This window comes from Cibotium barometz, chromosome 46 (assembly GCF_041138505.1).
Source record: "Cibotium barometz isolate CiBa-2024 chromosome 46, ASM4113850v1, whole genome shotgun sequence".
Lineage (NCBI taxonomy): Eukaryota > Viridiplantae > Streptophyta > Polypodiopsida > Cyatheales > Cibotiaceae > Cibotium > Cibotium barometz.
Genome location: NC_141091.1, coordinates 4,364,032 through 4,381,779, shown reverse-complemented (window position 1 = coordinate 4,381,779; position 17,748 = coordinate 4,364,032).

Here is a 17,748-nt window from a genome sequence, read left to right as displayed (position 1 = left end):
ATATGATAATTAATCACTTGTTTTAATCCCTTGACAGTTAACCTTTAAAAAATAAATCCTAGGAACTAAGATCAGCTCTCTGATACCACTTGTAAGGTTTCTCCCCCTTCCAAAATAGGGGAAACACTTAAGATAGTCCACTAAGTCTTATCTTGGAGAAAATTTCCTACTCATCGATACCTTGACCATACAGGATACCATTCATATAGTTCATATAGGTAAGACCTAGTTCTATCCCGCAGGGAGAGTGTGGTCTTCTAAAAATCAAATCACCCATAGGGTAATTGATCATAGTTTGGACAACTACTAGTCTTGATTCCTAGAGACAACGCTTTTTTCCTCATACATGCAAGGCACAACCACCGCTGGCCTAGTCTTCTAGAATAGAATTGCCCGAGAACCTATTTATCTAGCATAGGGCTTTCACTCAATCTATTGGAAAGCTACCTGACTAATCGGGTCCACCTATCCGTAGGATGGCGCCATCGAGGCATTCCATCCTCCCACTTTCCAAACACGTCTAAGATGAATTAGTTTTCTGAAAATTACACATCTAGTATCTTGGGATTAACACATCTAATAGCATGATCCTTGGGGAATCACACATCCGAAGTTAGACCCATGTTTGTCTGAGATGGGTTCAAGATCTTGAATGATCATCCTAGTGTAAAGCAGCCAATGGATGGCATTCACACGATGTCAACTATTCAAACCTTAATGAAGTTATAATTTTAATAATTTATAATATGCAAGTTAATGAGATATATGCTGAAAATTTTCTCTAAACAAAGTTTCGGTCTATCCTTCTAGTCATTCAATCTCTCACTAGTTTCTTAATTCGATCGCCCTATGTTTTTCCTCAAAAGGTTTTCTCCCCAATCTTATTTCTCAAATTTATTGTACAAATATCTTACGTAAATATCTTGCGTGTGCACCCCCAAGATATAAGCACAATTTCATAAGATGATTATCTCAACATGCGAGGATATTCAAACCACTTCTATGGCCAGTAGGGATGATTGATTCGTCCTCGTATGATAAACAATAACTTGTTTTAATCCCTTGGCAATTAACCTTTGAAAAATAAATCCTAGGAACTAAGATCGGCTCTGATACCACTTGTAAGGTTCCCCCCTTCCAAAATAGGGGAAACACTTAAGATAGTCAACTAAGTCTTATCTTGGAAAAAATTTCCTACTCATCGACACCTTGACCATGCAAAGATTCAAGGATACGATTCATATAGGTAAGACCTAGTTCTATCCTGCAGGGGGAGCATGGTCTTCTAAAAATCAAATCACCCATTGATCATAATTTGGACAACTACTAGTCTTGAATCCTAGAGACAACGCTTTTTTCCTCATCCATGCAAGGCATAGCCACCGCTGGCCTAGTCGTCTAGAATAGAATTGCCCGAGAACCTATTTATCTAGCGTAGGGCTTTCACTCAATCTATTGGAAAGCTACCCGACTAATCGGGTCTACCCATCCGTAGGATGGTGCCATCGGGGCATTCCATCCTCCCACTTTCCACCCTACTCACACGTCAATTTATTTTCTAATTAATCCTACCACACTGTTTGACGTAAATAAACATGTTCTTTAATTAAGGCCCTTTCACAAGGTTTGTTAAAACAGCCTCTTTCCACAATACAATAATGTCAAAGACAAGATTTATTTATATTAAAAAAAGTTTATACAAGAATCAATTCCATACAAGCCAAACCGGCTCTCTTATTTTTTTCCTTTATACTACCGATGATCTAGAATTCAGCCTTCCAGCCAGCCTCTACATGCTGGGCAAAACCCTACGGGACCAGCGAGCCGCTGGTGGCAAGAGGACTCAAGCCGGCGGCGGCCTATCGCCCTCTCAGGCTCCGTCACTCGATCCTCCCGCCCCCCTCAGAGGGATGTCTATGCACTAGGGTGGGCCAATTCACCGCACTAGCCTGGGCCCTCAGAACTAGGCAGCATCACAATCACCCACCTCAATCGGCAAACCTCATTCTCCCACCAATGGTATGAGGGATACCATGGGCCAACTCCGGGCCTTACTAACATCTCCGTTGTCCAGCTATACAAGCACACAAGAACGGCGCAGCGTGAAGGCATGGAGAGTTATAGCTATACTGTAATTTAACCAAGATAACAATCCATTTACTCAACTAAACCATAGGACTAGAATCCATGTTACCTTCTTAAGAAAACAATCCTTTTCACAAAGATTTTAGCATTTCAACTTGAGATCGCGATAAGACATTCTTTATTAAGGCATATGATGCTATTGTTTAAAAGAATATAAACTTTAACTAGTAAATCAATCAAATAGATCCCTCTATTAACAATTAAAAGAGAAGCCGAGGCCATACCTCAACCCCTAAGAATGATATATAATTGAAAAACAAAAAAAATATAAACCTTATAGAAATTTATCATTTATCGTTGCCTTTGCTCGTTAACAAGAGCTTTAGAACTTGACATATGAGAATAGAGTCTTCTAATACCTTCTCTTATCATTTAAAATAATCCGATCATCCCGAAGATTTATCTCCTCTTACTGCTCGTACTGTGACTTTTCTCTCTTTCGAAGGTCTATGGCAAAATAGCCTTCTCTTGCAGGGCTACGGCATACTATTCTTTATTTAAAAGAAAACCTATGGAGTTTTGGTCTCTTTCTCTGAAAGACCATAGCAATAGAACCTTCTCTTCTGAGATATTAGATAAGAATGAAGGGATATTTACATCTCAGCTCTAGGATTACCTTGATGCTACTTGTTACCTTCTTACAGTTTTCCTTGTGTAGAGACCCTGATAGAAGCAACAAACTGTTTCAGCCATAACTCTCTGATAAGAACTCAAAATATAGTCGTATAACCAGTCAAAAGAACCGGAAGGCATCTAGTATACAAGCCAACGTGGGTAAAATATGTAAAAACGTCTATATATAGCTGCAAACACACCATCTTTAGAAACGCGTTGCTTTTTCACATTTTTAGTATGCATGGACTCTAAATATATAAAAATACTCTAAATATGACCTCTTATCACCTAAATTCGAATTTCTATTTTTTGGAGATACTTATCTCTTAATAGAACTATTCTTGTCTTCTTATTTCTTTTAGGATTTTTGGAGCTAATATTTTTATTCTAATACTTTCCTAATGTTTCTAGCCTTATTGTCTCACTCTTCTCTAAGTGCACTCTCTTTCCTTATTGAAATCTATATTAAAAGAGACACATACATGGCTTGGGAGAAACCTTACAATCTCCCCCACTTAAAAGATTCGAGATATCCTCATCTCGCGAGCTAGGGTAGTATCTAAGTAAATCCTCCTGTCTCATCCAGTAGTGGTGTCCCCACTAGGTAGAAATCTTCTTTTATCTAAACATTGTTCTTAAAGATTCCCTTAGTTCATGTGTTTAGCTCGTTTTGTTGTGCCTCGAAAAGGTCTTTATTATGCTAAAGTTAATTGGCCTTATTATCCTAATTTCATGCATCCATATACCTCTCATATGATATGAACGTTCAAATTTCTTATTCTATACCCCCATGTAATATGGTACTTAACAAATTATCATGGAAAAACGTAAAGGAATCAATCCTTTATGCAAGCTAACCTATGATAGCAATTTCATAATCTTATTATCATCTTGTAGAATACCTCTATTTATCATGCACATTACTTCACATGAATCTTACACCAATCCTCTTCTATTTACTTATAGAAGAGGATTGGTGCAATTTCATAATCTTATTATCATCTTGTAGAATACCTCTATTCATCATGCACATTACTTCACATGAATCTTGCACAAATCCTCTTCTATTTACTTATAGAAATACTTGTTGAATTCGGTTATCTTTAACTGAATTCAATAAGTATTTCTATAAGAATACCTCTATTCATCATGCACATTACTTCACATGAATCTTGCACAATTTATAATATGCAAGTTAATGAGATATATCTTGAAAATTTCTCTAAGCAAAGTTTCGGTTTATCCTTCTAGTCATTCAGTCTCTCACTAGTTTCTTAATTTGATCGCCCTATGTTTTTCCGCAAAAGGTTTCCTCCCCAATCTTATTTCTCAAATTTACTATATAAATATGTTAAGTGTGCACCCCGAAGATATAAGCACAATTTCATAGGATGATTGTCTCAACATGCGAGGATATTTAAACCACTTCTATGGCCAGTAGGGATGATTGATTCGTCTTCATATGATAAACAATCACTTGTTTTAATCCCTTGACAGTTAACCTTTGAAAAATAAATCCTAGAAACTAAGATCGGCTCTGATACCACTTGTAAGGTTCCCCCCTTCCAAAATAGGGGAAACACTTAAGATAGTCCACTAAGTCTTATCTTGGAGAAAATTTCCTACTCATCGACACCTTGACCATGTAGAGATTCAAGGATACGATTAGTTCTATCCCGCAGGGGGAGCGTGGTCTTCTAAAAATCAACTCACCCATAGGGTAATTGATCATAATTTGGAAAACTACTAGTCTTGATTCCTATAGACAACGCTTTTTTTCTTATCCATGCGAAGGCACAGCCGCTGCTGGCCTAGTCTTCTAGAATAGAATTGCCCGAGAACCTATTTATCTAGCGTAGGGCTTTCACCAAGGCTACGGCATACTATTCTTTATTTAAAAGAAAAGCTATGGAGTTTTGGTCTCTTCCTCCAAAAGACCATAGCAATATAACCTTCTCTTCTAAGAACTTGACATATGAGAATAGAGTCTTCTAATACCTTCTCTTACGATTGAAATCATCCGATCATCCCCAAGATTTATCTCCTCTTACTCGTACTGTGACTTTTCTCTCTTTCGAAGGTCTATGGCAAAATAGCCTTCTCTTGCAGGGCTGCGGCATACCATTCTTTACTTAAAAGAAAAGCTATGGAGTTTTGGTCTCTTCCTCCGAAAGACCAAAGCAATCTAACCTTCTCTTCTAAGATACTAGATAAGAATGAAGGGATATATACATCTCAAGCTCTAGGATTACCTTGAGGCTACTTGTTGCCTTCTTACAGTTTTTCTTGTGTAGAGACCCTGACAGAAACAAAAAACTATTTCGGCCATAACTCTCTGATAAGAACTCAGAATATAGTTGTATAACTAGTCAAAAGAACCGCAACGCATCTAGTATACAATCCAACGTGGGTAAAATAGGCAAAAACGTGTGAGATGGGTTCAAGATCTTGAATGATCGTCCTAGTGTAAAGCAACCAATGGATGGCATTCACACGTCAACTATTCAAACCTTAATGAAGTTATAATCTTAAAAATTTATAATATGCAAGTTAATGAGATATATCCTAAAAATTTCTCTAAACAAAGTTTCGGTCTATTCTTCTAGTCATTCAGTCACTGGTTTCTTAATTTGATCGTCCTATGTTTTTTCTCAAAAGGTTTCCTCCCCAATCATATTTCTCAAATTTATTGTACAAATATCTTGCGTGTGTACCCCCAAGATATAAGCACAATTTTATAGGATGATTGTCTCAACATGCGAGGATATTCAAACCACTTCTATGGCCACTAGAGATGATTGATTCGTCCGTAGGATGGTGCCATCGGGGCATTCCATCCTCCCACTTTCCACCCTACTCACGCGTCAATTTATTTTCTAATAAATCCTACCACACTGTTTGACATAAATAAACATGTTCTTTAATTAAGGCCATTTCAAAAGGTTCGTTAAAACAGCCTCTTTCCACAATACATTAATGCCAAAGATAAGATTTATTTTAAACAAAAGTTTATACAAGAATCAATTCCATACAAGCAAAACCGGCTCTCTTATTCTTTTCCTTTATACTACCGATGATCTAGAATTCGGCCTTCCAGTCTCTACATGCTGGGCAAAACCCTACGGGACCATACACCTCATCGTCGGCCGCTGGCGAGGACTCAAGCCGGCCTGTCGCGCTCTCAGGCTCCGTCGCTCGATCCTCCCGTCCCTCAAAGTGATGTCTACGAACTAGGGTGGGCTAATTTACCGCACTAGCGTGGGTCCTCAGAACTAGGCAGCATCACAATCACCCGCCTCAATCGGTGAACCTCATTCTCCCAATGGTATGAGGGATACCATGGGCCAACTCTGGGCCTTACTAACATCTCCGCCGTCCGGCTATACAAGCACAAGAACGGCGCAACGTCAAGGCAGGGAGAGTTGTACCTGTACCGTAATTTAACCAAGATAACAATCCATTTGCTCAACTAAACCATAGGAAGTCTAGATTCCATGTTACCTTCTTAAGAAAACAATCCTTTTCACAAAGATTTTAGCATTTCAACTTGAGATTGCAGCGATAAGACATTCTTTATTAAGGCATATGCTGTTGTTTAAAAGAATACAAACTTTAACTAGTAAATCAATCAAATAGATCACTACTAACAATTAATAGAGAATCCGGGGCCATACCTCGATCCCTAAGAATGATATATAATTGAAAAACAAAAAATATATATATACCTTATAGAAATTTATCGTTTATCGTTGCCTTTGCTCGTTAACAAGAGCTTTAGAACTTGACATATGAGAATAGAGTCTTCTAATACCTTCTCTTACGATTGAAATCATCCGATCATCCCCAACATTTATCTCCTCTTACTTGTACTGTGGTTTTTCTCTCTTTCGAAGGTCTATGGCAAAATAGCCTTCTCTTGCAAGGTTACGGCATACTATTCTTTATTTAAAAGAAAAGCTATGGAGTTTTGGTCTCTTCCTCCGAAAGACCATAGCAATATAACCTTCTCTTCTAAGAACTTGACATATGAGAATAGAGTCTTCTGATACCTTCTCTTACGATTGAAATCATCCGATCATCCCCAAGATTTATCTCCTCTTATTCGTACTGTGGTTTTTCTCTCTTTCGAAGGTCTATGGCAAAATAGCCTTCTCTTGCAAGGCTACGGCATACTATTCTTTATTTAAAGGAAAAGCTATGGAGTTTTCGTCTCTTCCTCCGAAAGACCATAGCAATATAACCCTCTCTTCTAAGATATTAGATAAGAATGAAGGGATATTTACATCTCAACTCTAGGATTACCTTGAGGCTACTTGTTGCCTTCTTACAATTTTCCTTGTGTAGAGACCCTAACAGAAGCAGCAAACTGTTTCGGCCATAACTCTCTAATAAGAACTCAGAATATAGTCGTATAACCAGTCAAAAGAACCAACAGGCATCTAGTCTACAAGCTTGCACAGGTAGAATGGGCAAAAACATCTGTATATAGCTGCAAACGTGCCATCTTTAGAAACGCGTTGCTTTTCTACATTTTTAGTATGCATGGACTCTAAATATATAAAAGTACTCTAAATATGACCTCTTATCACCTAAATTTGAATTTCTATTTTTGGAGATACTTATTCTTAATAGAACTATTCTTGTCTTCTTATTTCTTTTAGGATTTTTGGAGCTAATATTTTTATTCTAACAATTTCCTAATGTTTCTAGCCTTATTGTCTCACTCTTCTCTAAGTGCACTCTCTTTCCTTATTGAAATCTGTATTAAAAGAGACACATACATGGCTTGGGAGGGGCCTTATACTATGTGTGTGCACGTGTGTCCATGCATGCGAGTATGTGTGTGTGTTTGTGTTCACGTGTATGCGTATCATATACAACTGTCTATGTGTTGTGCGTGTGTGTGCATCGACATCCATATAGATCTATTTATATATACATGCTTACATAACTATAGATACATACATACATAATATATATACGGTGTGTGTGTGTGTGTGTATGTATTTATCTATATATGTATAGGTATGTATATTCTCTCTCTTACACATGCACATAATATAATATTAGAAGATATGTGTGTGTGTGTGTGTGTGTGTGTGTGTGTCTATACAGGAGAGGGAGGCGTGGGGGATTTGCTTTTGGATCACAGATTCTTCGTATGATGTAGCTATTAACCTCCCCAAATATATAGATAGTGTGTTCACAATTTATGTTAAGATTCCCTTGATTGGCAAGGATGGTTTTAAAGAGGTACTTGCTAAACTCGTTAAACGAGTCTTTAAAATCAAGGGTTGGCATGGGATCTCCTATAGCTACTTCCCCAATTCAAATACTATAGGAAATGATTTTGACAAGGTACTTAAACTAATTGGCATATTGGCAATGCATTCTTATTTTTTGAAGGGAGGATATTTAGAGGGGCACATGGAATCCCTATGGGGATCACATGCTCACCTTTGTGGTTTAACCTTTACCTCCATTATTTCAAACACAACTTCACCAAGGGTCTAGCAAAGGATGGCTTATGTGATACTCTACAATTATTCAAGCATTGTTTTCGCTTCCATGATGACATTCTTTGGATCAATGTTTGTGATCCTTTTACCCAGCTTTTGAGCCCCTGATGTATATATCCCAAAGGTATTTTGGAAATAGATACTTAAGGAACATATTTTCTTTAATGCATCTAACATTAAAGGCATAAGAGCTACCTTTATACAAGCTCGTATCACCATATACCCTCATGTCATAGTGTCGAGGGGTTCACTATGTATAAACCCCATATATCACGTGCATTCAAGGCCTATTTGTAAAACCACTTATGTGTAAACTTTTCATGAATTATTTTTCTTCATAAATCTTTAACCTTTTTCCAAAGTCTCAAAAAATGCCCCCTTTCATAAGTTTATTTTTACAAATTTCACAGATTAAAATCTGCTTACGTTGAACTCACGTGATATGTTTACATATTCTTTAGTGGCCTCCCGAGGTCATAGTGGAGAAAGTTGACAAGAGCAAAGACATGCCTTATATTCATTGGTCTAGCAATGGACCCTCTTTTTGCTCACAGTTTAATTATATTTCAAATTATGCCCATCCTCCACACTTGCAATACCACAACCCCTGTGGTGAAGTATCTTAACTGTCTTGTTTAGGACTTTTGTGATAATGGGTTTTGCAAAAGAACTTTGTGGCTAATTATCATGAAAATTTTGCAACACCCTTTCCCCTTGGCCATGGTCTCCCCTAAAGATATGATGGACCTTATTATTAACACTAGGAGGGTAACACTGTAGAACATAAAACTGTCCTTTTATACGTTTACCAAAAAATTCATTATTTTCATTAGACTTCATTACTCATAAAATCTCTTATTGGGGTTCAAGCTCATAAGTATCTTGAATTTCTAAAAATACTTGGAATGAAGAAAGACACATACTAGGCTCATTACAAGGTTCTAAAGTAAGCTTGGTACAGTTTTCTATCGATTCAGGTTACTATGATAAAATGATGCCCCAAAATTGTTTAAAAAATATACTAGACACCATACTATTCTCTAAGTAAGCTTCAAGAGTATATCAATGGGATGATGGGTCCTTTGAGTAAAGAATAAATCTATTTTTCTCTGAGTATCATATAAAAAATATGCATTCTTTCAAAACTAAGAAAGTTTATCACTAATATCTAAGTACTACTATTTTTAATAAACTTTCAACATGATCCACATAATCTAAAAAATGTCAAGTTTTCTTCATGTCCAATGACAACACATGAAACTAAGAAATGGTGGAGAGGTGTTTGTGCTTTACCAAATTAAATTATCAAAAAACATGAGAAACCAGGATATAATTATATCCCAGGACATATTTATGTCATGTGAACCACCTAGGGATCCAATTGGGCATTGCTTTTAGATGAGTTCTCCCTTTCCATTTTATGCTTACTTTTCATGGATTATTGTAAAAAACCCATTTCACAAGAACCACCATTGGGTTGTAAGCTTGATTGTCCACGTTGATTTTAAGGGGATTTGATAAGTATTGCCTATGCCTACCTCACAATATCTGGGAGTCTTTATAGTTTTTGACCGCATGTTGAAACTATGTATCATTATTCCTACGTTTCTGTTTTTCTCAGAAGCTTTTGAGGTGATTTCTGTATCGATGTTTAAATTTAATTGGTGCTTTTGAACTTGTGTCATGAAGTCCTAGTCATGTCCATCCTCTGTCTATTTTTGTGACAATCTCTTTCTAGAACGATTATTTCGCCTATTCAAACAACTCTTCTCTTTATGCTGATCGTGCCTGTTTGTTATTTGTTTTATCGTAGGAAGAAGCCTCGGTACTTCTATTTCTGCTAACTATGCCTCCTAGGAAGAAGAAGCCTTTGGACGACATCAGTAACATCATGATGTTTTATCGTCGTGGTAATTCTTCTATGCTGCTCTGTCATGAAGATAACCCATCGATTTCGACTGTTCCCAGAGGTGAAATGAATACACCTTGCCCTCGAATAGTTACACCACCCGAGGGTCCTCAAGACGGTTCACAGTCTTCGCGCAGTGAAGGAGAAGGCACGGTCGTCAGGTAATTATTCTCAATGTTTATATTCAGTAATAAATACTAGTATTGCACCCGCGCGTTGCTGCGGCCGACCAAGGTTCAAGAAAAGAACTATTCCCTCTCTACAACCATCTCTCTCTCTCTCTCTCTCTCACATGCACACACATATACACACTTGCTCTCTCTCTCTCTCTCTCTCTCTCTCTCTCACACACACACACACACACATGCGCACACTCCCTCTCTCTTCTTACACTCTCCCACACATAGAAGCGCTCTCTCTCTCTCTCTCTCTCTCTCTCTCTCTCTCTTTCAATCTCTCTCTCTCTCTCACTTACACTCTCCCTCTCTCTCTCTCTCACGCATACATACACATATGTAAATATATAGTATATACAATATTATGTTTTAGATACATAAACCTATACATAGACACATATACTTATACATATATACATGTATTTAAAAATATAAATACAAACATCGACATAATTTAATTAATTTTGATTAAATTTTAATGTGCGGAGATGGGTGATAAGTTGTGGTCACTTTTAAATATATAGATAGATATATCATACACACATCTAAACACACATACACACACACACACACACACACGCACATATATATATATATATATATATATATATATATATGTATGTATGTATATATAAATGTAAATAAAAACACACACACACACATGTATACACACATATACATATATGTTTTCTATTTAATTTATATTTTATTAAAAGATACTTTTTATTCTCTATCTCCCACTCTCTTTCTCTCTCTTTTCACCCTCCCTCTCTCTCTCTCTCTCTCTCTCTCTCTCTCTGTCCAGGTCTGTCCCATCTCACTCTCTCTCTCTCTCTCGCACATTCTACACATAGATGCAGATGTACGTACATGCATGCATACTCTCTCTCTCTCTCTCTCTCTCTCTCTCTCTCTCTCACACACACACACACATGTATACACCGCACATACACTAATCTAATGAAAACACACACTATCTCCTCCCACACAAACTATCTCCTACATAGAAATTCTCAGCCTCTCTCTCCCTCTCTCTCATGCACACACACACACACACACTCTCTCTCTCTCTCTGTCTTCACGGATACTCTCTCACATAGAAACTCTCTCTCTCTCTCTCTCTCTCTCTCTCTCTCTCTCTCTCTCACACACACACACACACACACACACACACTTAAATAGATTTACACACATATATATAATTTTAATTAATTAAATTTTAGATTAAATTTTAATGGTAGGGATGAGTGGTGAGGTGTGCTCACTCTCAAATAAATGCATCTTACATGTAATCTCTCTCTCTCTCTCTCTCTCTCTCTCTCTCACACACACACACACACACACACACACACACACACATGCACATGCACACTATTTATATATAAAGATACTTTTTATTCTCTATCTCTCACTCTCTTTCTCTCTCTTTTCGCCCTCCCTCATTATCTCTCTCTCTCTCTCTCTCTCTCTCTCTCTCTCTCTCTCTCTCCAGGTCTGCCCCATCTCACTCTTTCTCTCTCTCGCACATTCTACACATAGATACAAATGTACGCACATGTATGCATATACTCTCTCTCTCTCTCTCTCTCTCTCTCTCTCTCTCTCTTACACACACACACACACACATGTACATACCGCACATACAGTAATCTAAATGCACACTCTCTCCTCCCACAGAAACTATCTCCTGCGCATAGAAATTATCTGTCGTCTCTCTCTCTCTCTCTCTCACACACACACACACACACACATACACACATGTACACACCGCACATACACTAATAAAAACACACACTATCTCCTCCCACACAAACTATCTCCTACATAGAAATTCTCAGCCTCTCTCTCTCTCTCTCTCTCTCTCATGCACACACACACACTCTCTCTCTCTCTCTGTCTTCACGCACACTCTCTCACATAGAAACTCTCTCTCTCTCTCTCTCTCTCTCTCTCTCTCACACACACACACACACACACTTAAATAGATTTACACACATATATATAATTTTAATTAATTAAATTTTAGATTAAATTTTAATGGTAGGGATGAGTGGTGAGGTGTGCTCACTCTCAAATAAATGCATCTTATATGTAATCTCTCTCTCTCTCTCTCTCTCTCTCTCTCTCTCTCTCTCTCACACACACACACACACATGCACATGCACACTATTTATATATACATGCTTACATACCTATAAATACACATACATACATAATATATATAAGTGTGTGTATCTATAGGTATGTAAGCATGTATACAAAGATTTCATTGAAAGATGTGAGATGAGATCTTCTTAGATTTAAATTCAAAATTGCATTGGAAGATGTGAGATTTGGCTCCTCCTCACGCTTGTAGGAGGAGTGGTTATTTTGAAATAGTCCCACCTCCTTTGCCCACGTGGAGGGAGGTGGGGTTCTCCTTAATCCTGTATAGATTTATATCATTTTGTTTCTGTAAATTCTTTTGAAATTAAATTTTTTTATTATGCATGTTTATTTTTCTGCAGTTGCTGCAATGAGCTTATTTCTCCATATGTTTCTTTGATGGATTCGTGGATGGAATATAATTTATCTGCTATACTGGGATAAATTCCTTTGAAAGTTATCCTTTATCAAACATATGCATAATAATGTTCGTAGATCTTTGTTTAACCGCTCATCAGTAGAATCCAATGATATCTGTTCTCTCTAGTAAATGATTTCGCTTTGTTATTTGTTAATATTGTTTCTTCTATAATTTATTTTAAATTCTCAAGTGCTAAGATTTTAAAATTTTTCTTAAAATGTTTCTTTTTCTTGCGGGTATCATTTGTTGTCCGTGAATTATCGTTTAAATATATGCCAGTCATTGTTTTCTTTAAAAATCATGCACTTTTCTTTCATTTCTTTTCTTTAAAAATAGTAAAGTATCTTTTTTTTTTACCAGTCGCGTATTGATTTTTGAAATATAATAAACAATTTGAAATATTAACCTTGAAAATAAATTCGTAACATTCTATATTTTTGGTTTCGGAAATAAATTCGTACAACTTAAAAACATACAGAATTAAACGTATTACATTGAAAATGGAAAAATAGTTGTAAATAAAACCTTGATTTCGTAATTATTATCTTCATAATTAACTTCAAGAGTTAATTATCTTCACATAAATTTATAAAACACTAATAAAATTGATTATTAATAATTATTGGCACAATCTTGTAGGTTAAAGTATAGACTTGGGGTGCATTAATATCATCACATATTTTATGAAATAAGAAAGTCAATTCAAACAAACAGAATTAAACGTAGTAAATTGAAAATGGAAAAATAGTTGTAAATAAAACCATGATTTCATAATTATTATCTTCATAATTAACTTCAAGAGGTAATTATCTTCACTTAAATTTCTAAAACACTACACTAAATTTCTAAAACACGAGTAAATTAACAAAATAAAAGTCATCAAATTGATTGTATCAAAATGTATTTAACTATATATTAACCGAATAAAATTGACACAATCTTGTAGGTTTTATAGCATCTATTAGGGTGCGTATTATGGTAAATTAAAATGAATTTATCGTTTGATGATAAAATCAAGTTTGAATATAATTTTTCTTGTTTTTTTGAAGGTTCGAGCAAAGCAAATACAAAAGGCAAAAAACCACTCGAGAATAAGAAGAATGCTGATTCGGAACCATCCATACACAAAATCCCATCTTTTCCAGCCAAAAAAAAAACCCGGCTTTTTGAGGTGCCTGTCACAATAGCAATAGGAAATAGAGATATTTACTTGTCTTGCTCGGAATCCTTGGAGAAATTTGTGAGGATGGGATGTTTGAGAAAGGCCTTTTTGCACTAGAAAAACGAGGGACCTTAAACCATTTGCACTTTCAAATGGTGGCTAGTTTTATGGCACCATCTATAAAAAGATATTTGGGATGGCATATGTTTAAGCCAGAGGGTACACTAGTAATGTGTAGAGGACTTAGGCAAGTTAAGATGCACACTCTTGAAGGGATGGTGGGTTATTGCATGAAAGATTTCCATACACACCACTTCAAATTTGTCTCGCACAACATATTTGCTGTGGAAATTACTAGAGGTCGACAGCTATATGCCTTATATGGCCAGGCCGACTTGAAGAATAAAGTATGTTTATCATTGATCAATGTTTTTGAGAGAGCTTATGTCTACATGGATAATTCTATAGCCAATAAAATTGGGGCATCTTTACAAACTACTCTTCTAAAAATGATTCGTACTGGGAAATACTACCCGTCAACCTCATGGATTATTCCAAAAACTGGGTCAAGTATGAGTAAAAAACGATCTGCAGCTATGTGGAAAGTAATGAAACTCCCACATCTTACTCAATGCATAGATATAGAAGACATTTTCTTTGTCGATACTCCACCCGGCAAGTATTTTGACCCGTTCAATGCAAGAAACGATGGAGGTTATGAGGAAGGCAATGCTGATGCTGATGAAATTCCACACAACACAGCACTAGGTACCCGTTCGAATCCAATAGTTGTTAATGATGATCAAGAACCTCAATCACCACATGACTACAATACATCTTATCTATCTGTATGTGAGAGAGCATATAAATTCAAAAAAGCTATTGTAGATGGTGATGAATTTGTACCTCTCTAGAAATCTACAAGTTTGTATTATGGAATCTAGGAACACCCCCCAATTTTTTTTTGGAAGGCTTCTTTTGCTTGAGAATTATAATCCTACAGTGGCTCAATATCTTGTCTTTTGGTCTTTCTAAGGTTCTCCTGATAGAGCTTTATTGTTGTAGTCTCTAGTTTTCCCTACTTATGGGGTAGACGTTGGTTCTGTCTTTGCGGTCACTCATCATCATCTTTTGCTTTCCCATCCTGCAGTCTTTAAGTCTTGCCTTCGATTTTTTTGCTTCTTGTATAGCACTAATCATGCCACAATGTTGATGTCGATGATGTTAATAAACTGATAGAAGAAGGATTTAAGAGAAGAACTAGACACAATACTTATCTAGCATGTCTATAAATTTCTAATGCCTCGTCAATTTTTGTGATGTAAACCCTCATTTGGTTCAATGTCCGAAAGCAACACTTCACGCCACAATCTCACGATCACGACAAAGAGGGATCTTCTTTTGGTAAAATTATTGTCTCACATAATTGGCACACATGGCCACCTTTGACGATTTTGACGCCCGGCAGCGAGCCAATTCTTGCTCTCTTGGCTTGCTGAAAAATTTTGGCAAGGAAATCTCATGCCAAGTCACCTTCTTGATTCAAGTCTTGAAGCTCTTGTATGAAATGCCCCTTCATGTTTTTTTTTTTTTTTTTTAAGTCGCTTGGGGCTTTGTGTGGGAAAGAGGCCTTAGGTAGCTTGATTGAGCTATATGGCCTTTGTGAGAAGGCGTAGGTGACCAAAATCATAAACATGGAGGCATGCCTTTGCATGGCCATGCATGAGGCATCACACATATCCATGGCTTCAAGGGCTTGTATCCACCCTTGGGTCAATGCAACGAGAATGGACACGACACTTGTACAAAGCATAGCAAAAATACACATACAAAAAGATTTAAACCATTAAAAACTCGCAAATTGGCAAGATAAAGTCCATGTTGGATGCAATGACCTCTCGCTTTTTCCCATGTATGTGAGTCTTCAATTGTCTTGATCTTATACAAGAGGAGAATGAATTGCTTTGATGAACAAATACATCACCGCACCCTTTCTTAAACAAGCAATTGGATGGACTTTAAGCGTTTGAAGCATAGGATAAAACAATAATTACAATTTGGATTTTTTTAAAATGCTTTTTGCTACAATATTGCTTTATTTCTCTAGCGCCATTCAGGTGTTGGATAGTCTGCAAAATTGATATTTCTTGTATCTGGAGAAATACACTTCTGATTGAACCAAAAATTGATACGCCGTGATGCTCTTAAAATATCCTTCCGCGAAATGAATTCATTAACCCGGTCAAACATTGCATCAAAATATTCAATATGCTAAATGGCATTCAAATCACAAAACATTGACAATATTTTGGATGTTCAACCGGCTACAGGAAAAACACAGTAATCTTGCCCAAAAAAGACAGTAATCTTGCCCAAAAAAGACACAGTAATCCCATTACGCAACACACGTTGTGTAGAGTTTTAAAATTTAGCATGTAGAAGAGCACAAGGACAGGTAGCTTGTTAGATGCAATGCTAGATGGTTTGTGGATTCATGCCAGTGTGACTGAATGGTGTGGATCCTTGATGGTGGCCTATGGTGAAACTATCTCTTGTGAACCTCTGGGAAACATTTCTTATGTATAGCCAACTTATTTGACAGGTCATGTTGTACTCCTAAGTGCAGTTTGCTTGATGTGTGATGGGTGCATGTCCACTATGCTCAGAAGATTGTGGTGAACATGTTGTAAGATGCTAACAAGGTGCTTGCTATGCTCAAATGGCTTGAGGTGATGGCTTGGTCTTGTAATGACCCAAGTTCAGAGTTCAAGCGTACAGGAGGTGTTGCCACTCATGTTATTATGGAGGATTGATGGCTTTAACCATTAATCATGTTGCTGGGCATATGATCTTGGAAGCACATCTCATGTTATTATGGAGGATTGATAGCTTTAACCATTAATAATGTTGCTGGGCATATGATCTTGGAAGCACATCAAGGGTGTTGAAGACATGATGGTGTCATCTGCATTTAGACAACTAATGGCTCAAGTCTCAAATGTGTATGTATCACCTATCTATTTATGTATGTGTGAGTCCTAATCTGGGTACCTAAGTTATAAATTACCGCACTTTGTGCTCTTGTGAACTCTTGCCTAGATCACCCTGATTGGTTTTAAGAACAACAGCTGCAACGGCTAAAACTCCATCGCGATGGCGTGCTGCTACAGGTCTTGATGGCGATGGCGTGCTGCTACAGGTCTTGATGCCTTTGTATTCTCTCATCTTCCTCTGTGCCTGCTGCCCAGAGGCTCGCTTTCTGGCTGGCAACAGTTTTTTCCCTTCTCAACAGCGCACTCCCCCTCCCCCCCCCCCCCCCCTCAGGTGCATGGGCACCGAGTGGAGGGGAACCCCCACTCTGCTCAGGGCGCAGGTTTCTGGCTCTGGGACTGCGCAGATTTCACCTCCAGTCAAGAGTACTCGAGCAGCATTTCAGCAGTTCCTGCAGTGGCCTTCTGCCATGGATGGCAATTGAGAAGCTATGCCGAAATATGAACAGGTGTTAGAAGACTTTCTGGAGACCAAAAAACAGCTGGAAGATTCCAGAGCCCGAGTGGAAGAACTAAATCTGATGCTGCTGCAGAAACAAGTCGAAGAAGATGCACAGACCAACAAGCAATCTCCAGCAAAGGTAGCGGCCCCGTCAGGTAATCCCT